This window comes from Manduca sexta, chromosome 14, assembly GCF_014839805.1.
Source record: "Manduca sexta isolate Smith_Timp_Sample1 chromosome 14, JHU_Msex_v1.0, whole genome shotgun sequence".
Classification (NCBI taxonomy): domain Eukaryota; kingdom Metazoa; phylum Arthropoda; class Insecta; order Lepidoptera; family Sphingidae; genus Manduca; species Manduca sexta.
Genome location: NC_051128.1, coordinates 3,825,815 through 3,849,944, shown reverse-complemented (window position 1 = coordinate 3,849,944; position 24,130 = coordinate 3,825,815). Strand labels below are relative to the sequence as shown.

General features: G+C 32.9%; 1 long non-coding RNA gene across 1 annotated transcript; it reads left to right on the top strand.

Moving 5' to 3' along the window:
- Positions 1–11,382: 11,382 nt before the first annotated feature.
- LOC115444561 lies at positions 11,383–11,657 on the top strand. Its single transcript, XR_005112354.1, has 2 exons — positions 11,383–11,414; positions 11,497–11,657. It is a non-coding gene; the product is annotated as an uncharacterized LOC115444561 (long non-coding RNA).
- The last annotated feature ends 12,473 nt before the right edge of the window (positions 11,658–24,130 follow it).

Below are 24,130 nucleotides of genomic sequence, written 5' to 3'. Positions count from 1 at the left end.
GTTCCGGGATCAGTCTATGTATACCTAATTCCATCAGGCCGGCATAATTGTGTCGACTGCCGAAGGGTAATCATCTCTCGTCAGTCGACATTCTATTGAACGCCATTCCACTTACCATCAGGTGCACTGGGGTTACATTGGCGTGCCCGAATAAAATACCAATAAACTACACAATAAAACAAATCAGAATAACAAAATAGAACAAAAGTAACCTATCAACAGTATTGTCTTTAAAAATTGAATTGTTAATCATAAAAGCAAAATACAAATGTACTTGGCAGAACAATAGCGTCGCGGTCGCCTCGTCTAGCAATTGATACTTTTTTTTACAAAACGTCTGCCCGACGTATCGAATGAAAACAGTATCGGATAACTAACATTTTTAGACGGGTGATATTTTAGGGACCATTGTATAAACAAGGTGTATTTGGACAAAATTCCTGTAAATCATAAATATGTTTTACTAGTAAATATTTTCTATTTTCGCTCTAGAAAGCAAAGTAAATGCTTTTAGACGTCGCTTTGTATATATTTTCTTTTATTTGAAATAGCGAGCATATTCTATAAGAGAACCTATGGATGACACTTGTAGAATTTGCAAATTTCGATATATGACTTTAACGGACAAGACAGTAAAAATGTTTTATGTTTGCTAAATGCTCTTATTTCTTAACCGCGTTCTCCAGAAATATTTTGAATTTATTTTGCATTTTATTTATTATTTATCAATCTTCGCTTGCGTTATCACTGCCATTAAAAAAATATATTACTTATAGTCTGGGCGCCCGGCTACGGGGGCAAATCCGTCTTTTTGCAATTACAGGTATTCTAATTAAGGACAACTTTGAAAGCCCTATAGGTAAATAGGAGAATTTTTGACGTTTGCTTACACGGCTATCAAAGCTATCCTTCGATTAGAACGCCCGTAATTGCTAAAAGACGGATATGCCCCAGCAGACGGAAAAAGACCCCCTCACTATAGCTATAATATATAGCATATACTACTAGGCGTTAAATAAAGATTAAGGCTAGCTTGCACAACCTCTCACTATATATAATAATAAATATATTTTAATTTTATTGCTGTCTTTGTCAACTCTTAATGAACGAGAGTGACAGCACGAAGTTTTAAGCGTGTTTAGCACTAATCATATAAGTGATTGTCAAGACAGCGTAAAATTGCCAATATTTTTACAACCAATAGACATTATTGAATTGATGGTACAAAAGAAAGAAGTAGCGGACAATGTACTAAATAAAACTTTACCGAAATCCCAGACGTAATATCTCACGCTGACAGAAAAAGGGTTACCAGATATTTGAAAGTAAATAACGCCTTAAATAACTTTGAGGCGAATACATTATTTGTATCTCATTGTTGGTTGTAATATTTCAACAAATGATCGCGTTTGGATGTGGCTTGGTTAAAGTTAGAAGTGGCAGCGATTAATAAAGTTTTGTGTATAGTGGTTGTCATTTCTACGCGATTCATAAGTCTTTATCGTTCTCGGAGCTAGTGCCGTCAATTACTAATAACCGGTTCAATACGAACAATATGATAATATATATCAAAAGATATTTCGAACTACAATTTTATGTTTTTGGAGTTGGTACCTAATGTAATTGAACATCATTTTTGAATATTTGTTACTTCGCTTAATTGGCATTATGATTTCTTATGTTTAAGTGAATGTTAGACGTTAAAATTAAACTATTTTCATCGAGGTTTTAATGTTTTAGTTTTCTCCCGACGTTTTTATTCGAAGAATTTCGTTTCGAAGACTTTGCAGCCATCATGGTCACGGAGGGGGAGGAACTGAGATGTTGCTCTTCCTCAAAGTTACAATGTTTACCTACATTTTACAATTATACAACTTATTAAATTGTAGCTGTTGGTAATTGGCATTTTAAATTAGATTCCTTACGTCCGTTGGAGTCGGTTTAAAAAACTTACAGGCCACCCTAATACCGCTTACCATTTCTGCCTTAAACAGACATCTCAAGACTCGAGTTTCACAGTCATCTACAGGCTGTTTGATAAATGGGCACACGCCCACTCATTTTCACGGCACGTTGATTGATTAGTTCCAATATTGAAATTTGCAACCCCTGTATCGTGATTAGGGAAAATGCTAAACAGGATGTGTTTTGCTTACTTATGCAATATCAACATGTTAAAGTTAATTAATTATAGTTCGTTTATTTTGGATCTTCCGATAACTAGGATGGTTAAAGGCAATTTCTAGAATAAGTTAGTAAATATGTTGCTTTAATATTAAACTTTTATAGCGGAGTTTGGTATAGAGTATGGTGTAAAAATTATGCATAAATTTTATTTTAATTTATTTTGTGTTTTATATTTGATTCTAATGTTTTCAGAAGTTTATAATTCTTTTAAAAAGTTTTAGATTATCAAATATACTTTTACAAAACACGATTAAAAGTCTCATCACCGATGAAGATTGGATGGAATGAAGCTTGAAGTACATCTCACATTCACAAAATCCTGATGCCAGCAAGAAGTCCAATTCAATTAACTAAACGTATCTTAAAACTCACAGTTTTTGCAATAACAATAGAAAACAGAAACAGTCATAAGTATTAACGTCTCGAAGGCAAAATAAAATGTGACTACTGCATCGCTATTGTTACGAACAAAAAATGTTGATGAAACTTTGCGACAAGAAGTTTTAATCGCACTTTGAAATTAACAGATTCTGCTGGAAACATGCTTTATAAATTATAGCTATTGCACGCGACTCCGCCCGCGTGATCATGTTTTTCATAAATATTTTTCGGGAATAAAGTCTACAGCACTCTGGAGTAATGTAGCTTTCTCTTAGTGAAAGAATTATCATAATCAGTTCAGTAATTCTAGAAACTAGCCGCTACAAACAAAGTTACAAACTTTTCTTCTTTGTAATATTAGTATAGATTATTCTACTCATAAAAACCTGATGCGGAGATTGAATTTCTGAAATGAATTTGGCAGGTTTGAATACGTTTTAACTCCCTAAGATATAGAATGCGCGTTTCTATTTTGCGAGTAATAGTAATTGTATTAATTTTAATGGGATTTTAATTTTCTGGCAAGATAGTCAGCGTTAGTAATAAAATTCTAAACATATTTATTTCGTAGAAAATCCCAATTTTGTCTATAACATATATTGCAGCAAGATTTAGTAAAAAAATATGAACAAAACTAAACTTCACAACCATTTAAATAACAAGACAACTAAATAAGAAACTTTCTTGTCTCAAAGTTTAAACTTAGATTAATGCAAGGGTAAAGGGATTAGGGTACGGAGTGGCAGCTGTGACGTCATTGATTGATTTCGAAGACCAATACCTGTATTAATCATGTGATCTGCTTACTGCTATTGGTGGATACTAGAGAATTGCAACCAGCAAAGTGTTGACGGGCTATGAAGTTAATATGGTTAATAAAGTATGAATTCAATTATTTCATTAGTATTAGTAGTCTTTTACTTTTATTGGCACCAAAAAAATATTTAAATAATATATAATATTGAATAAAATCACAAAAATGTTTTGAATAAATTCATAAAAAAATATCCGAATATTACCAGCTAAAATTGTAACCATATGAATGGTTTCACTATATAAACTCAGTGATATTCAGCTGCTCTAGAAAAATTATATAATTATTATAGTTGATAACCCTATCTAAAAGAAAATCACCCAAATTATATACAAAATAAAGTCCATTACTAAAGAAAAAACAATAAGTCTCATAAAGTGACAACTTACAAACAATTTAAAAGCAACAGATCCATTTATATACTGTCATTGGAAAATCAACCATATCTCTTTCACATTTAAATTCTTAGTTTAATAAAACGAAACCCCGATAAGATTTAAGGGCGGTCGTCCCAATTACGGACCTTCGATTAGGTTCCCACGATACATTTTTCAAGTTAATTATCCGCCTCTGTAGTCGAAAATTTTGACGGGCTGACAAGTTCATTGTTGTTTTAGTCTTTATGGCTTTTAAACGAGTATCTGTTTTAAGTATTTGAAATGGCATGTGTGTTAGAAATATAAAGAGATAATGCGGTTGTTTTGGTAACTTTTTTTAATGACTTTGTTGTGGTGAAGTAAGATAATTTACTATGTCTTTCGATCTTTTCTTAATAAAAAAATGAATATATACTAATATAAAAAACACTTTTTATTTAACAATATATTATGTTCGTTTTTTGATCATGGTATATTCCTAGTAACCTAATGCGTGTTTCTAAAACTTGTAATCTAGAGGCTTTACAATGATGTTACTTGTGACATGTTTAAATCCAATTTAATACATATGTAGTCTTGATATAAATCTATTTTGCGGATTTTATAGTGCTTTTTTATAACTTTCTCCCGACGTTTCGAAAAATTTGCAGCCTTCGTGGTCACAGGGCGGAGACTGAGGTGTTAGTCATCCGAAAGTCAAAGTTACAATATCTACCTACATTATATATAGATTGCAGTCTTCGAAACGTGGAGAGAAAATAATAATACAAAAACCACAATAAAATCTGCAAAATAATTTTATTTCAAATTCAAACATTCGCGTAACTTACGAAATCATTAATTATTAATCTATTAAAATACAGCATAATATGTCCTAAACCCTCCTTGTATTAGATGCCAGTTTTCCGCAATTAGATAGTTTACAAAACGCGGCAGTACATTACTACACGAAATATTGCTTTGTGTAAATATATTTCAGCATTTTATTTTCAATATGGCGTGTATGACGCGTACGTTCGCCACATAAACGTCAAGTTCGCATGTCTCGGGTAAGCCTCACCGACACGGGATTAGATCATCTTCTTTATAGGCTGTAATGTGGTTTATTGACTTGTTTACGAGTGGTTCCTTTAAATATTTGAAAACTAGAACATAAACTTTTAGTGGCTTTAATTTTCACCCGGATTAGAGTCGACTACAATTTTTTGACAATCTTGTCATAAATTTACCTATTAAAAAGCTAAGTATTACTGCTTTTTTAAATATAATTATGAAGAAAATTGACATAAAAATATTTTTTGGTTTATATAATTTATATAAAAAATTTAATCATACTTGCAATATAATAAAAGAAATGACAATGCCATGTATATTGGTAAATGTGCTCTATTTATATCCAACAAAGAGCTGATTTTTCTTCAAATAAAATTATTCGTAGAACAAAGTACAATACAAACGAATTAAAAATGAATGTTTTATACATGTATAAAATTGGCAATTTGTCTCACTTTTATTTAGTCAGGTTATAATTAATTTGATAGATAACTGCTAGATGATTGAAAAATCAACCCTAAATGAATAGCACTAATTGATATTATAGAAACGTAAACACGATACCATTAAAAAAAAATATTAAAAAACAATCGCGCTAATGGCTTTCCATTTTCAATTATCCGTGGCAAATGACGAGTGCTGAAGAGTTCCATTATTAAATTTAACGACAAACCCTAAACACGACTCGGTTGAATAATTTATTGGAATAACTCATCACAGTCGAACAAAACGTAGGTATCGGGACAATTAACATTTTAATGTAAAACAAGTGGTAAAATTGACATAATGATTCATTCGTTTGTCACAATTAACCCAATTTGCGAACGGCTTTCGTGAGGTAATAATGGGTTTTGTTTTAAGTATTACTTACTAGCTTGTTATTAACTGCTCGTGGCTCTTTGAGAAAATTTGTTTTTTGGAAGTAAAATTAGGCGGGGAAGAGTGTAACTTTTATTGTAAAAATTATTCAATTTATATCAATATTTAACTAATTAATTCTTTAATATATATTTCAGTAGCGAAAGTGGAAATTTCCGAAAGATAACCCGACGCAACCTATAGGTACTAATATGCATAAAGATGATCTGCAAATCGTTTATTATCATTAGATTCTACAGAAATTCTTCACAAAGGGAAGCCGGCAGGAATCGGGTTAAATGGACCCTTTTTCACTAACATATTTATTCAATATATTATATTAAAGAATTGGTTATTAGGTTTCAAATACTACGAAAAATCTCACAAACTTTGGAAATCTTTCGCTTATAATTTTAATTTAATTATTGGAATATAAGATGTTGAGCTTTGTGAATCAGAGTAAAAGATGAGAGAAAACTCTTGTTTATTTTTGCACCCAGACAAATGTTTGCGTGATCCGGAGGGTGAGTTACAAATTGACAGAACAAATAATTCGAGGTTTGAACTTTGTAAGCGTAGAACGGTCTACGCTGTAGCTTCACTTTAGAGCTATTTATAGCTTATACAGAAACGACAAAAAATAAATATATATTGTCAAAACAAATTTACTAACTTTTATAATAACTTTGATAATAACTACACTCACGCTTTTAATACCCGAAAGGGTATGCAGAGGCGCAACTGATGCACCCACATTTACATACATATTATAAAGACGTAGACACTATCTACGCCGTAGCTTCACTTCGTAGCGGTTCGTAGCTTACTATTTTAGAACTGTACAAAGTGGGTTTTTACCTTTTCTTCGCAAATAAGCAAAATAAAACGACGCTACGATATCAACATTTGTTTACAAATTAGTCACTTTATTGCTGATAGTTAGGACACGAGATGTCGCTATAATAAACTTGGTCCCTGGACGGTGTCTGTCTTGGTATCTATTCACGATTATTATTACCAAATTTATCGTCAAAGATGAAGACTGTATTATATTGTTTACTACTATTCGATTACACGTTCTAACTTTAACACAAGTGTAAAGAAACTTAAACTGAAAACGGTATTTTTCTCTAAAAAATAGTTTTTAAGATTAATATAGTATTACGTTTAAAAATACTATTCCTTAATATCAAATAAAACATAATATCATTGAGAAAAAATATTTTATATAATACCTACTCCATCCTTTACGCATTCACTCCACAACACAATCAGACCAAACCATTGTTCACCTCAGTCAACTTTGAAACGTTTTAATATAATTCGAAAAAAATTAAAAGCCGCAAGCATAGTAACGTTTTAGCGGGCAGAGAGCCCTCTCGTGGCACGACATAGCAAAGTCAATCGGCAAAGTGCCTGAAACGGGGTCAGTGCCTTGGCCGGGCCGCGCTGGGCGGAAATAGCGTAAGAGCACTTGTTGTGATGACGAGTCGCTAACCGTAATGTCGAGATTTTTGCGGCTTTAATGACGATTTTTGATAAAAGTTGACAACTATTTGTTGCTGTGGCTTTTGGTGTTGTGTTTAAGATTTTAGGGCTTATTGAATTTTTTACGTATTTCGACAGAGATTTTTTGGTGCTACAATGATTTTTGGTTATTAAACATTTTTGGTATAATTTGAGGTTTATTTATTTATTTTACACTTTATATACATAAGATACTCAATGACAATTTTGATTATTCCACCCGGCAATACTTTTAATCGATGTTTGCAGAATGCATACTTACTGGAGAAAGAAAATATAGTATCTGCTTAATATATTGTTCTATAAAATGAGATAAAATTAATATAAACTATCATTATTCCAGTGGCTGCGAATACGATCTGTCGACAAACATGTGCTAGATTCGTATCCCGGAATCTGCTTCTACCATGAGAAAAATTTGCCCGGGACACAAGGACAGTTGATGTGAAGCCGATAGTCACAATAAAGCTAAATCCAGCATTGAACATACTTGGAAGAATTTGTCCGGGACACAAGGACAATTGATGTGAAGCCGATAGTAACAATAAAGAATTAACATACTTAAATGCTATAATCACACATCAGAGCAGGTGGAAGAACATTATAAAGCCTAAACGAATACGCTCAGAGATCCCAATTCAACAACGATACGTGTCGCAACAATTTGAATAATTAGCTGAATTTCAACGAGAGTGCGACGTTCCGCTGGGAGTTTAACGTTAAACGAGTGAGTTGTGACGTCACCAACTTTTGAGTTATGAGTCCTTAGGCTTAACGCTGGGATAAACTTGTTTGTATAAATTTGTTAACTCACGGAATATGTAGAGATAGTAAAAATCCTTTAGCTCAGAGAGAATAAAATAGTCCAATGAAAGGAATTCTGTCGTCGTCTGATCTATTAAAGGGTCTAAACATCTGACACTACTTCTTCCTTATCCTACAATAACATTCATTGATTATCCTTTAGCTCAGAGAGAATAAAATAGTCCAATGAAAGGAATTCTGTCGTCATCTGGTCTATTTAAGGGTCTAAACATCTGGCAATACATCTTTTTTATCCTACAATTATATTCAGATATCCAGTTGCCATTAGTTCAGCCAGTATTTGAAGACGTCACGATAAAGACTATCGTAATTACTATAGAAACTAATAATAGTGGCGAAAGGTCCATTTAATTCGATTCCTGCCGGCTTACCTTTCATATAAAATCTAATTATTATTAGATTAATCTGCAGATCGATTTTATGCATTTTTTTATTATTATTTTGTGCACTAGTGATCCCCCGGGTTAGCAACTATGGCTATTTATGCATATTAGTACCTATGTTATGTCGGGTTGTCTTTCAGAATACTTCATCCTTCGCCACTCATAGTAACTATAATAATATACTAGACAAGTTTTGCGCAAATAAGAAGTTTCTCCTGTAGTTTTCAAAATATAGATGACACAAGACTAAAGCCTTTCAATTCAGAATGACGTCTTAAAGCAACTATTGGTTTGAACAAAAGAAAAATCATTAAAAGCGGAATTTGCAATCGTCAGTTAAAATTTATCGCTCAAATAAATTATAACCTGAGTGAATATAAAGGTGAAACAATTGAACAAACATGTTCATATAAATGCCATTTCTAATGTATTCGTATTATACTTTATCCTATGAATAAACTTTATTTAATGATTGAAAGATCAGCCGTAAATCGTTAACACAACATATAGCGAAGTGGTAGTCTCTGTTGACGTATAAAGTAAATTAAATACAAAAGTTATCCAACAAGTAAACAAACCAACTAATACACATAACCCTGTAATGTTTGCGCAAGCCACAGATATCATAACAATGACAAACACAACATCCCTTTTAACATATTCACTTACATGGGACCACGTACCCTCTAAAAGGGTTGACATGATCTTACGTTTCCAATTTAAATGGAGACTGGACACCTTAATCTTTTCATTTAGACGTGTGGGATAAAGGCTTGCGAATTAGTTTGGATAGGGGATTAGGAAGTAAGGACTAAATAGATATAACAATAATGTATTTATAGTAATGTTTGTTAATTTGGTTGTGTGATGATCTCTTAACTATTTTTTAAAAACATCTTTGCTATACAAGTAGTTGAATAATTTTTTCAACACTTTTTCTTCCTGTCATAGGATGCTACATAATTATCCATGATATAAATACTGTTATAAATATATACTTTTACCCCCTTATTCATAGACGTTTTTTATCTAACGACCGACTAAGGCTGTGATAACAAGTTTGTTTCTCAGTGCTGACGGCATGGCAGTCTTCGCAGTGCGTAGACGTAGGGCCGTTGTGATTGGCTAATATTGAAATACAACAATAATAACCAATCACAACGGCCCCTATGTCTATTTCTCAGTGTCGTTGGGCACTGAGAAACAGGCTTGTTATCACAGCTTTACTCCGTCCTTAGATAAAAAACGTTTATGAATAAGGGGGTTAGTCTTATATATCAGTAAGTCAAGCTTTCAAAAATATTTTAGAACAACTGCTACATATTTAATAAAATTGCATTTCTAAAACTTTGTTTCACATTTAAAACTGCATTGTCAAAGGAGATTTAGACCGCTAGAAAATGTCTTATTCTTTTGAGCTTTCCGCGTGCCTTTCGGAAACTCTGAGTGTTTCAACACTTCCTTTCTCTAACGCTCTATTGAAACGTCATAATTCCTTAACCACAGCTGTGAGCGAGTTAGATGGTTCTATTGTAAAGGGTTTCCAATTTGAACCTCTTGTGGTGTCGTGACGTTAGCGAATGAAAATGCAGGTGATTCCAAGATCTGCAATTGCAATTTAATTTTTCTCTTCGAGCTGTTGTGTATCGCCGAGTAGTGTGCAATAGATGCGTTGGGTGTTCAGAGATCGATTCTCATCTTTGTTTGATTGTTACTACCCAAATGAAACCGGCTGAGTTATGCAATAGACTTTTATATACGGCGTGGTGCTGCCACCTTAAATGAAATTTAACCAAATTAAAAAGTTAGGAAAAAAATTTGGATACAAAATTGAGCCGATGCAGGATGCCTGGCACAAATTTTCAAATTTATATGGCAAAACTTGCTTGCGCACTCAACATCTGAGGTTTTCTTGCTAGTCTAAACATCGCTTCACATCAATAAACATTAGTCAAATCAAATCTAGAAAGAACAAGAGAAAACAGTCCTTAATACACACATTATTCAAATACAAATAATTTATTTGCAATACAATCATTTATTCCGTCTCAACAGCTGACCCGAAACACCGCCGGCCCGGATTAGGCTTTGACACGGTTCGTTTCGTTTCGCGTCGTAATAAATTTGATTTTCGAATGACATTTGGATCGGTCGCCTTGACTGATACCCGGTTATTAGATTATACAGCTACTGTTACAAAGCTTGAAACGTGTGGATTGTGGACATGTTGTTTGTTGTCGGATAAAATTTGAGTTGTTTTTCACTTTTTATGAAAATGAACCGTATAGATATGGACTGTGATTTCTTATTAAGAGCGTTTACGCACCCGCGCGCCGTATGTCTCAAAAACAGCACTTTTCGAAGGAGATAATATCCATCAAAACATTATTTTAAAAACATATGAATTAGTAATTATTATAGAAAATTTTGTTGTCTAAAAAGTTAGTAGAGAAAATTTTTAGATTTATTGAGTATTTGTAAATTCTTTAATGATTACTGAACAGAGGTTTTCAAATTTGCGCTTCGAACGTCTATTTCGAAGCTCAAAATATCTTAAACCACTAAGGAACATAACAATATGTTATTTTTATCTAACTAAAAAGATCCTGAAGAAAAAAGTTAGTAGAGAAAAAATATCTTTGTATGTTTAATTCATGAGAAATAAAAATTCAAAGAATTCGAAAATTTCAGATATGTTGGTCATTTAAATGATTTTTTTATCACTATATCTTACTTAATTGAATATAATATTGGATTACTATAATAGAAGAACATCTCCTTAAAAACATACAATTTAAAAATTCAACAAAATTAGTTCTGTTATTTTTCTATAAATATTTTAAATACCACTATAAAATGCAACGCGCAAATCGTTTCAAATTAGTCCGCCTTGAGGCTTTCTAGAGAGAGGACGTATCGCTCGTCGCTCCGGCCAGACTCCAGTTGGCCTTTGCTGTGCGTAGAAAAATAGTCACGTGTATACAGTGATTGCCACATCTTAGTACTTTAGTAAGTAAAATATTTTTTTCTTTAAAGAGTGACAATAATTTTAGTAGTTACTATAAATTATTATTATATTATTATGTTTCAGACACAATGCGAAGTAAAGCTATTTCTAGGCAAGAAAAGGAAATGCAACAACGCTGAAACTTCGGCTAAAGCAAGAGCTAAAAGATTGGTGTACTAATGGTATAACATGCGTCTGTAGTTATGGTTGTTGCTTTTTTTTACTCATTAAACACTTGAGCAACAGTTACTCAAAGGAAAAAAATGGAACCTTAAGCTAAAAACTCACAAAGCGGTATTTACCCGTGCCCGCCGCGATTGCGGGCCCGCAATTCCAAAAGCATGCAAATATATGTCAAAAATCAATTAGCTCATTGAAATGTTACATGAGCTTTGTATTTTTAGAGGACCCAATTTTATTTTTAGAACATATGCGGGGGTCAATAGAAGCTTAACCTCAAGTTTGTGGGGTCGCCACCCTTGTCCCCTAGCCGCCATCATGGAAAAAGGGGTGAAAACACTTTTTTCGCGATATCTCGGAAACTATGCGTCTTACATAAATTTTGTAAAGTCATAATTTGTAGCAAATTGTTTTGCCTACAAATATGTTTATATAACTTTTTGCCCTAAATTAAAAATTAAAGAAGTTATAAACAAAAATGTGAGAAAATGTTTATAAAAGTTTTCTTTTTTGCGCTATAACTTTTTTTATACATTTTACAAAAAAATTACCTCAAACTAACTTGTAAATAATCTTTTGAGGAAAATTGTTCCCTATAATATTTTTTATTTCTTTCATTTAAAACGCTGTTACAGCGCTCCAAAGTTTACTGGGTTCGTCAATGCTCATGAGAATCCGGTCGAAACAAAATGTTTAACTTATTTTTGCATAATGCATAGGTACGCTTACTTTCAAGTGACGAGAGACGGAATCCTATATCTTTCTCCTCTTTGAACCTTAAAAATAAGGGATTTGGTAATTTATGTAGCTAGTGAATAAAACTACTAGTAGTAGTTAGTATACCTATTTTCTTAACTATTTGGGCTAGTTTAGGTTTACACGCTCATATAAATTTTACATATTACTTTATCCTGACGTTTAACCTTGTGCAGGTTTCGGCGTCATTATACTTGTATAAATTAAACACATCTAGATCCATATGCAGTTTTACTTAAGTATGTAGTGTTTGCGTAAACTTCGATAATAATAATAGTATATTCTATATATTTTTTTTAATTTTTAGGTAATCGAGCCTGATATTACACTCAAAATAAATAAGGTTATTAAAAGCCGCAAAATTATAGATCTTCAATATTTCTTGGATCAAAAATTAAAACACTCAATAACCACAACAGAGCAACAGGTTGTAGTATCGAACATTTACAACTATTGAAAGAGAATAAACTTTGCTTGCAGTCAACATTTTTAATGAAGTGTAATATGTGCAATATGGAATTTAAGCTATTTAAGCGCTAAGAGATATACTGATAGTATGGACGTATATCGTGGAGCTGTGAATGGAGCTATGATGACTGGAGTTGGTAGATCAAATTTAAACGAACAGTTAGCTTCCACAGATTTACCAATATTAACGCAAAATATTTACATGAAATGTTACGACGTGTTAGCTAAATGATTGAAATTAGCTATAGAGGACAGGATGCAAGAGGCCGCTAGGAAAGAAACTGATAAGGATGTTGCCTGTGGCGATGTAAAAGACGGTATTCCCATACTTACAGTCATAGCTGACTGCTGTTGGTCGAAAAAAAAGTACAGAACCAACTATTTTGCTTCGTCGAGTGTCGCAAATATTATGCAAAACTATGGATAAAAAACTGGTAAATTGTTATACATGGATGTACAATCGATCGATTGATGATCAATGTCACTGAGAAGCACTATCTATTAAAAAAAAATATCCAAAAAATATAATCAACTTCTAAAAAAGAAGTCTTTTATTTCTCACTTTTTAGTTATACACCTAAAAATGACATCTCATTACATACACCTTCTGACTCACAATATAAATTCCAATATGTAATTTATAATTACTTAATTAAAATTTTCAATACGCTAAATATTAAAAACTGCAGATCTATGGACTAATTATGTGATCCATTATAAACATCGTAGCACAGTAATTTTCCTGATTTATTGTCTGATTACGGAGTTCTGGTGCCTATCTTTCGGCTTCATGATGAGCTCCACTTTACTAAAGGGTACTTTCTAAATGCAAATGCTTAAATTTTTTAAGCATTTGCATTTAAAAAGTGAAAATAATAATTTGTAAAATTGCCGTTAAAATTTGTTATAAATGTTTATTTTTTTTTATAATTACAAAATGATACATATAAACTATTTCATGATGAATTCTTATATATTTAATAATAGAATTCTTCATTTATCATAAATTCATAAATCATAAGTTACATTCCAATTAGATAATTAAAGCGAAAAGATCAAAATTGGTTGGTCTGACTATAAAGATAGCCGACGCGCTAATTCTACGCACACAGCTGCACACGGTTGTGTGAGTGAATTTTTGCGAAGAATTACCTATAGTTGACTTCACGCGCGGCACGTAAACGCTCTTAAACTGTCAAATGAGTACAAAAGTATTGTGAGCAGTGCAGTATCTTCTAATGATCTAACTTTAATAAAACTGACAGTCAAATTCTGCTTATTTCGTAATCAAAATATAATAAGGTGCATCAACTAAAGGCCAATTCTGTATTCATCTGTGTTGTAATAAATAAAATACGATTTGTAATAATTATTGTTAGTTATAATATGAAAAGTCAGTTGGAAAAGGCAAAATAAATTTTGACAGACAATAGCATGAAGTTTGGTTCCACAAGGTTTCCAATAAACTGATAAAATGAATTCATTCACATTCCAATAAACTGATAAAATGAATTCATAAGGTGAACTTTAATACGCATAGGTAAAAAAATACAGTTCTACGGATAAAATAGATTAAGGGCCTCTTTCACAGCTACTAATTAAATGCTAATGTAAGTATAAGCTGACCAAATACAAGTAACACACCAATCAATGCCCCCAAATAATTGGGAAAAAATGGGTACTATCTACCATAGCCGGTTATTAAGATACCTATAAAATAAAATAAATTTTGTAAAACCGGCCCTTTATTTCTAACTTCCCTATTAAGTCAAGTTATAATATATTAGCTTTTGCTCGCGGTTTCGCCCGCGTGAAGTAGTTTTCCGGGAAAATTTTTCTGAGTTATTTGATATGTATCTTTATATATTGACTAAATTACAAAAATAAAGAAAAAAAAAACATTATAAATTGTATCCTATGTTCATATATACTGTAAAGTTTCATACAAATCCGTTCAGTAATTTTTTCGTGAAAGAGGTACAAACATACATCCATACACCCATCCTCATAAACTTTCACATTTATGATATTAGTAGCATTTGATAGATTAATCTTTCATTTGACAGTTGTAAATTCAGGTCTAAATAAGTTCCCCGAAACCGAACTGGAATTCCTTGTTTATAAATGAAACCAAAAGTATTCAAACAAATTGTTCTTGTCCAATCGGCGCATGTGCCGGAGAACGTTTACAGAGGTCCGCGATTAAGTGAGATTAGATTGTTCCCTAAGGACTACAAAAGTACAAACAGGACAATAAGATCGACACGAGCTGTGTTGATTGTATTGTGCATGCGGAACTAGCCTGTAAGAAATTGTTGCGCTTAGGTAAAAGTTACATTGATTGTTTCCGTTTGAAAATTGTATTGGTCGGAACAATTGTTGGCTAGTCAAATAAATAAACACGGAAATGTTGAAAGTAGAATTTTTAAACGAATTAGATTTTGGATTATAAAATTTTGCAGTCCAAATTTAAATAAATACATTGTATATTTTATTTATGTTTTTTTTTTTAGTAATAAAATTAAATAAAATGTTTGCTTTTGTACGGAATTAAATAGCTATAAAATCGATTATTCATATAATATTAATAAAATATTGACTATTACTTTTCCGTTATATTGTGTTTTATTGTTAGAATAGCTAAAGCTTCAGTAATATACGAGGCTCGGCAATTAATCAGTTTAATGAGTAATTTCAAGAAGAACATAGTAAACGACATTCTGCACTTTTTCCTCAAACAGATTTTTATTTTATTCATTTACAAATATTTATGGCATATTTTCGGTATTTTTATATAATGATTATATTTGTAACTAAATACTGCAAGTATATTATATTTAGAATAAATAAGGAAATACAACAATTAAGTAAAAAGTGCGAGATGTCGCTTGCGTTTTTCTTAACACGGCTCGAGAAATAATGAGTAGAAATGTTAATGACCTTTAATAATCTTTTAGTTTTAGAAATACTTCTATGTTCAGTGGCGGCCTTTATCGACGCGAGACCCCAGGCGAAAACAAAAAAAAGTTTCGCATTTTAAACAGAAAAGTTCCCCATTTTCTACAGTCGGTAAGATCGTAAAAAGAGGGCCTACAAGGCACTGCGCGAGGCTCTGTTCGGTTGCCTGGTTTGCCTGCCCTAAGGCCGCTACTGCCTTTATTGTATCTTAATTATTTTCTCAAATAAATATCCAAGGAGTATTTTGTTAAACAATAACCAATAAACTAAACTGGCCTTGAGAAAGAGCGAACTTTTTCAAAGATTTAATCGCAGACGTTATGACAATATAATATTTTTTATAACTGTACTTAGCAGATTAAAGTATCCATTTAGAATTTATTTAATTTTATTATCATAATAAGTGTACAACTCCCGGAATTGAGATGCAAACAATACAATAATAAAATACTCTCGAAGAATTTCTTAATCGATATGGAGGTTGGTTCGTTCTCGCTGCCAACAGCCTTTTGCAGGTAATGGCTGCATATGACAGCCTGAAAGGCGTATGCATGAACACAGACTTCAATCTGGAACTAGTTAATTCAGCTATTGCTTTATGTTTGGCAAATGCAATTTGAATTATAAATAAACATAGCTTTGACAAGAAATGGCTTGGGAATCGAGTGACAAATAAATTTAGCTAATAATTATTATTATTTAAACTATGATTAGGTTCTAAAGATTGCTTAAAGAAGGATTAAATTATAAATTAATACTTGCATAAATAATGCTTTGATTTAGAAAAATACATGATTGTTTTATTCCGATCGACTTCCTTGCGGCCAAAGCCGCACCAAAATATAGTATTAACATAAATATTAAAGCATAATAGTCTGAAAAATATATTCCCATACGTACTAAAATAACCTTAACATATTGTTATATTAATAAGATAAATTAAACATTTGGCACAATATAAAACGAAAATTATCACAAGCATTAAATCCATTGGTTTAGTAAATTAACATCACATAAATAATAGAACAATTCAATAAGAGTACCAAAATTTATCTATAACATACCTTTCCGAATGAGAGAGCGTTCACAAACGCTAGAACTAAACGTTTCAACGGCGCTCCACAGATAAAATATTATTATGACCCAAATGTGTACGTCAGATATGGAAGCCTAGCTATGTCCCCGGGCGCCCAAACTTGGAAACGCGCCAAGCACAACCGCCGAGCCATGTGGCCTTTTTCAAATATCGAATGTGTTCTAAATCTAAAATTGGTTGTCGTCCCATCTTAATTGTTTTCTTTTTAATTTTCGGCCAGAAGTATTTGAATATAGTACAATGTAGCTAGTATAAATACCATACTCTTTATTGAGAATTTTGAAGTTAAATATACTTTAGGCGATACCTCAAGGTCCATTTTCATACATTTTGTTTCACCTTTAATCTGGGTAACTAAACAAGTATTGGCAAGTAAAGAATTTAAATTCACGTCTAGTTAGTGATTAGTTCTCGCAGTTGAAAGAAAAACGTAAAAATAATTAATAATCATGGATATTTCGGCCTTTAAAATTTCGTCATATTAAATTTTAAAGGCCAATACTTGTGTAGTTACCCAGATTAAAGGTGAAACAAAATGTATGAAAATGGACCTTGAGGTATCGCCTTAATAACAAAGACAATAATTAATTAGGTATTAGGTATTGCTCGCAGTTTCACCTGCGTGATAAACCATTCCCAGTACAAAAGGATTTAATTCACTGTAGCGTCACCTGTGCGGCGCAAGCGCCATCTACTTAAAGAATCTGATTTTTAAAAAACATTATTTTTTACAGGAGCGAATTATCGGTATAATATGTAACTTATGTGTTTATCCAGCACATGGTCTACCTGTGTGGCTAAATTGCATCGAAATACGTTCAGCTGTTTCTGCGTTTACTTCTAACAAACATTTTCACAAACTTTCGCATTTATAATAAGTAAGATTGACGAAATGATAGAGAGATTTTGCTTCGAATATGGCATAAGACAATGCCTATTGAACATTTTTAAAAATAAGAAACATTTAAAAATAATATTTCAATATCTAGAACCAAGTACAAATATTTTGATAAACCTAATAATTCAAAACTTCTGCCAGATAACCTCTCTGACCATAAGTTAAAGAAAATTAGTCACAAAGACAAGTTTCTGGATGTATGAGATACGGAATTTTTATGTACATTCCACTTTTATAAAAGTGACACCTCATTAACTAGAAAATGGCTGCTTTTAAAGAAGTTTTTGGCATGCCCAAAGTCAATGAGAATTCATAAAGAGATTAATGAATATTTAAATGGGGAAAGAGTTGCCTAAACTTCTGTGTTTTGAATAATGCAAAGTAGTGTTAAGTTTAGCAAGATAATTTTACTACGTTTTGGCTTCATTTTATTAATTAAATATTTCATTTTGATATTTTTCTATAGTAGCTAACAAATTATTATTTGGACCAAATTAAATTTTATTAATAATACTACTATTAGATAAAAATAGAAGCTATTATTGGAAGTTATAATTATATAACTTTAACCGTCTACGCAGCGCACGCAATGGAGCTCTTAAATTGAATAAGTCCTCCTTTTTGCAAAATTCATTGATGCTGTGCTGCTATGGGTCATAGCGTGATATTATATAGCCTATAGCCTTCCTCGATGAATAGGCTATCCAACACTAACATAATTTTTCAATTCAAACCAGTAGTTCCTGAGATTAGCGCGTACAAACAAACAAACTCATCAGCCGTATATATAGTATAGATATAACGATTAAACGATTTCAAGAAATTTTTTGTAAGTGAATTTTCTAAAAGGGTAAATCTCTATCTAGCACACAGCTTATGGCGTCTTTTAATTAGAATTTATTTATATAAGTCTTCTCTAAAACGAAGTGTATTTTTTATTAGTTGGTAAAGTTTGTTCTAACTTTGTCTGCTTCCATTGTCCGGTGCCCGCTGTGAAGCCATATAAATGGTTTTTTAATTATGTTTATAAAAGTTGGTCGGAAGTTGATATCGTTTTGTGATAACATCTCGAGTTTGTAGGGAAATGATGCGTAGGTATTTTTAATTATTAAATACGTGATAATATTTTTATTTCGATTGACTTTAATTTTGATTGTATAAAATACTATATTTAGGTTGGTGTGTTACTATATTGTAATTTTTTTACGCACATACACACACACTCACTCACTCTTTTTATCGCCGAAGGAGTACGCGTAGGTGCAACTGGTGTACCCACTTATCGCCCATTTCGTTCCATAATGTGATGAAGGCCAGTCTACCGCCATATCGGGCACAAACTTCAGACTCCCATAATATCACTTTGCACGCCCCGGGGTCGAACCCGGGACCTCTGCAGTGCAGTCATCGTAATGCAACTACGTCACCACGGGCGTTTTTTTTTTTATAAGTTAGTTTAGTATTTAGGTATGAGAAAGTATGAGGCATTCTTCAGTAAATCGTAACTGGAATATAACTGGATTTGATCCCGAGACCGCAGCAAATATTAATTTGTAGTGCCTGTCGTGTTAGGATTTAAAAAACTCGACAAATTCAATTTCGAGATATTAATATTCCTGATGCCTTTATAATACTTGGAAATGGTGAAATTAAAAACACGCTTCTGTCATCCATTCGTAGAAATGTGTACTGAAAATAACATCTATTTGGTTAATTCTTTCTCTCAATATCCACATATATTATAAAAAGTCTCCTTTTCTGTCTGTCTGTATGTTATTGATTTTCTCAAAATCTACTTAAAACGGATTTTTATGAAATTTGGTACGGAGATAGTTTAAGACATTGGCAAGGCTACTTTCTATCCCAGGAAAATATATAGCGGGACTTTTATCATGGAAAACTCTTTCACGCAGGCGGAGTTGTGAGCAAAAGCTAGTTGTAATATTAGAAGACTAACGTCTTCTGACGAGCTGCCATTCAAACATCTCGGGACTGGGTAGTTGCTTAAGGTCTTTGAATCGGACAAGCGGGTTCTTCTGGTTGTTTTTACTAAAAAAAAATATTGCTTAGTATGACGCGATGAGCTTACCGTTTTCCCAATATTTAGCGATACGACCGTCCATAAATAGTAGATACCATCCAACACCTTGAATTACAAATTATTGTTTAGTATTCTACTGCGCTCGCCATCCTAAGACATGAGATGTTAAGTTTCAACTCTCATTATGTCCAGTAGTGACACTGGCTACATGTAAATAATTTAAAAATTGTGTCTAGCCAAGATACTTTTTTGTCAATTTACAGAAAAGAAACAAACACGAGTAAAATTAGACCAAGTGTTAACTTGTAACGCTCGGTGTCTTGGAGGGTTCTCATCACGGCACCGCTTCACCTTGGCATGTTTCAGCTCTATTGAACCTTGGCATGGCCTTGCGCATCTTCTAAATAAGGAACAGCTGAATAAAAAATAAGTATGAATGAACGATAGTCTACTTGTGAATGAACAGAGACCGGTCCATCGTAGACGTACTAGCAACAGTTAAACCTTTTATAAAAAAAATGTATGATGGTAAAGAGTAGGTATTGTAACATTGACGTTTCGGATGTCCAACACCTCAACCAGTCCCATGACCACCAAGGCTGCAGTCTTCAAAACGTCGGGAGAAAATCATGATATAAAAAAACACGATAAAATCAGCAAAATAATTTTATTTCAATGCTTGCTTGTTGGTTTTAAACAAAAATTAGATTGGTTCATTGTCATAACTTCATTCGTAAACCAGCAATCAACCAATAGCAGACGATTACAAAATACCAAATGATGTTACCGTACTTCTTTCAAAATCTGATCTTTAAACCAGAACCAATTATTCAAATTAAAACAACGAACCAACAACCCTTAATCGGAATTCAAGCAAGAATTAACCAAGCCATTTAAGTTTAGTAACAGTTGTCACCGGTAACCAATCAAGTGATCAATAATTTTGATCGGGCCAAAGGCATTTCCATTTGGACATGAATATTAATGGAAGCCATCTGATCAATAATTTAACCACTTGAAACAGCTATGATTCGTAACTACAGAGCAGCCAATCAACAAATCGAATTATATTCGCTTTTGTAAGTTTCTGGCTATCTCAAAGACCTGAAAAGGACTATTTAGCACTCTGGATTCCAGTATCGGTAAAACTGAGTAGGCTAAGTGGACTAGAACTAGTTTTTCAAATGGAAGTCGGAGCTAGGTAAATACGTATTGTTGGTATAAAAATATTTAAAAGAATATATTATTTGAGGGTATCTATGACACTTATTGCTATATAAACACTGAGCGTTTATGAGATCAACGCAGTACATAATATATGTTTATCGATGGTCTTTAACAATCGTACCTGTCCGTTGATTGGTGAAATATTTGTCAAAATATTTCTGAAGTCAGAAATGGTTCTTTTTATTTTACACCATAATCGCTCCAAGATCCCATATATCTTAGATCTTAGATATTATTGTATGTTCCTACTGTAAAACAACTTGCAAACTTTATTTTGGGTTTGATATTGTAGCTCGTTGGAGTTATGAGATTTTACATTCCATTCTCTGATGTTGATTACAAAATCCTGGATGTTGGTGTTATATTGAACAGACCTGATGATAGAGGAAAATAGCTTATTCATCTTACTATCCTTACATGTAGGCAGATGGTGTTGCTGAAGGAGTTCCTTGGGTAGTTTCTTCACAGTTATAACAGGTTACAAGGCGATGGTATATTAATGACGATTAAAAAGGTCTTGTGAAACAATATTTCAATAAAGACAATTTTTAGTTTCAGTTAATTATAGAACAAATACACCGCCACGTCTGTTTGACCGCGATAAGCTCAAAAACTGCGGAGCGGATTCTCATGATATTTCGTATGGAGATAGTTAAAGATCCTGGTAGCGACATAATGGTGAATAATAATATCAGCTCTGTATTATATACTTGCCCACTGCTGAGCACAGGCCTCCTCTACTACTCAGAGGGATTATTCCTTAGACCACCACGCTGGCCTAGTGCGGATTGATAGACTTCACACACCTTCGAAATTCCTATAGAGAACTTTCAGAGGTGCAGGTTTCCTCACGATGTTTTCCTTCGCCGTAAAGCGAACGATAAATTCATAAAGAATACACACATGATTCTAGAAAAGTCAGAGGTGTGTGCCCTTGGGATTTGAACCTGCGGACATTCGTCTTGGCAGTCCGTTCCACACCCAACTAGGCAGGCTATCGCTAACATAGGCTACTTTTATCTCAGAAAAATATACAGCGGGACTTTTATATTGGTAAAAATCATACACGCAGGCGAAGCCACGAGCAAAAGCTAGTTCAATTATAAAAACTGGAAACGCAGTGAAATGATAAAATATTTTTTTTTTATTAAAAAAATCTTTCTATTTCCATCCGCAGTTGCGATACCAATAAAAAAATAATATTTTAAAAGCGTGTGATTGGGTTGACAGATTTCAACTTTGATCGAAATAAAAGGTTCGATTGATTTGTACTGACGCGAAGCGATCGGAGATAAATCACTGATGAAATCCAATACATATTTGTCATCAATAATTATCAAGTAATAATGATAATAGAATTCTTTATTGCACAACCAATAAAACATACAGAAGAACATAAAAGTAAACAACTACAAGACATGGTTACACAATGGGCGGTCTTATCGCTAAAAGCGATTTCATTAATGTCTACATTACATTAATTTCTATATTCCCGCCGATACATTATACTGCTAGTTAATGTAATAAGATAGTATTGTGAAATTTGTCTTAGATTCCGAGTGTGTGCCGTCCCGTGATATGACAGGGGGCGAGCCTATCACCACATCACGCATAAATTCCAGACTTTAGGCTGATTAATGAGCAGAAAAACCCAAATATCATTTTTTCCGACCCAGGATTCGAACCTGGGATCTCAAATTGCTGCCATACCGCGCATGCAGTATAACTATTAAGGCAGTCACTGTTCTACATAAACAATTTTAAATGAATAAAACTACCATACTCAAGTTTTATAAATAAATACTGCTATATAACAGCGTTACAAGCAACATTACGAAATAAACAGGCTTATATTAACGACATACACGTCAACTAAGATACAGTCAGCTGATAATCCACCAGGGTATGATAAATGGTATACGAACTTAGAAACGAGGATTAGTCAATTGCCAACTAAATCCGAGTCACTGTCGCGGCACAAGCCATGAACTTACGTGCGAGGAGTTTTAATTACAGTGAGTATTGAAGTTATAAATGGAAGTAAATGGAAATCCTTGAACGGTTTTACATATAATTTTGTACACACAGACAATGATGTGGATTTTTTTTTATCTTTAAGATACAGAGTACATCGTGAGGCCTTTGTGGATAAAACATCGAGGATAAAAAAATAGAAAAAAGAAAGAGAAAAGAGTAGAAGAAAGAAGATTCCGCATGAAATGGACTAACACCTAGTAATCTTACATATTGTAAATGCAAAAGTTTCTAAAAATGTTTGGATGTTCGTTATAAGTAAACGCTGAAACTACTGAACAGATTTGAGTGAAAATTGGTACACATACAGACCATATCTGATATTAATACATAGACTACCTTTATCTTGGTGATTTACTCCCATGGGACGTAATGGAACTTTTAAATCTGATTTTCAAATAGATGGCGTTAGTTTCGTGCAATGTTTTAGCGACTTTTGCAGCGGGAAAGGTTTTGCATGAGGGCGAAGCCGTGCGTAACACGTTGTCATATTATAATTGTGAAAGATTATATTGTATAGATAAGATTATTCTTGTGTATTCATAATATTACTAATACATAAACCGTTGCATGCATTAATTATATAACCTGCCAAGTTCTCAGTATGTTACTCCTGGGCATATTGTGGCAGGATTTGGGCCTTCTCTAAAAAAGAAAACATAATAATAAAACTTTCTCTGGCACTTATCGTTCAAATAAACAAAGAACAAAATAAAGCCTAAAAATAATTTCACCTTTTCAAAGATCCTTAACCGTCACAGCATCGACAAATATATCAAATAATTTTGATGTGAAGTTTGTTCTTTATAACAAGTCTTGGCGGAAATTGCGTGCCACCGACGGATAAGCGGCTGTCTATCCACAAAACGTCTTTTATGACATGTCACGTCGATTTATTTGTGGAATCAGGGTTTTATTACTGGCAGAAATAATGTGAGAATGTTAAAATTAAACTATCGGATTTTACCGCGGTTTTAACATTTTAGTTTTCCCCCGACGTTTCGAAGACTTTGTAGCCTTCGTGGTCACGGGGGGGCTGAGTTATTATTCATCCGGAAAG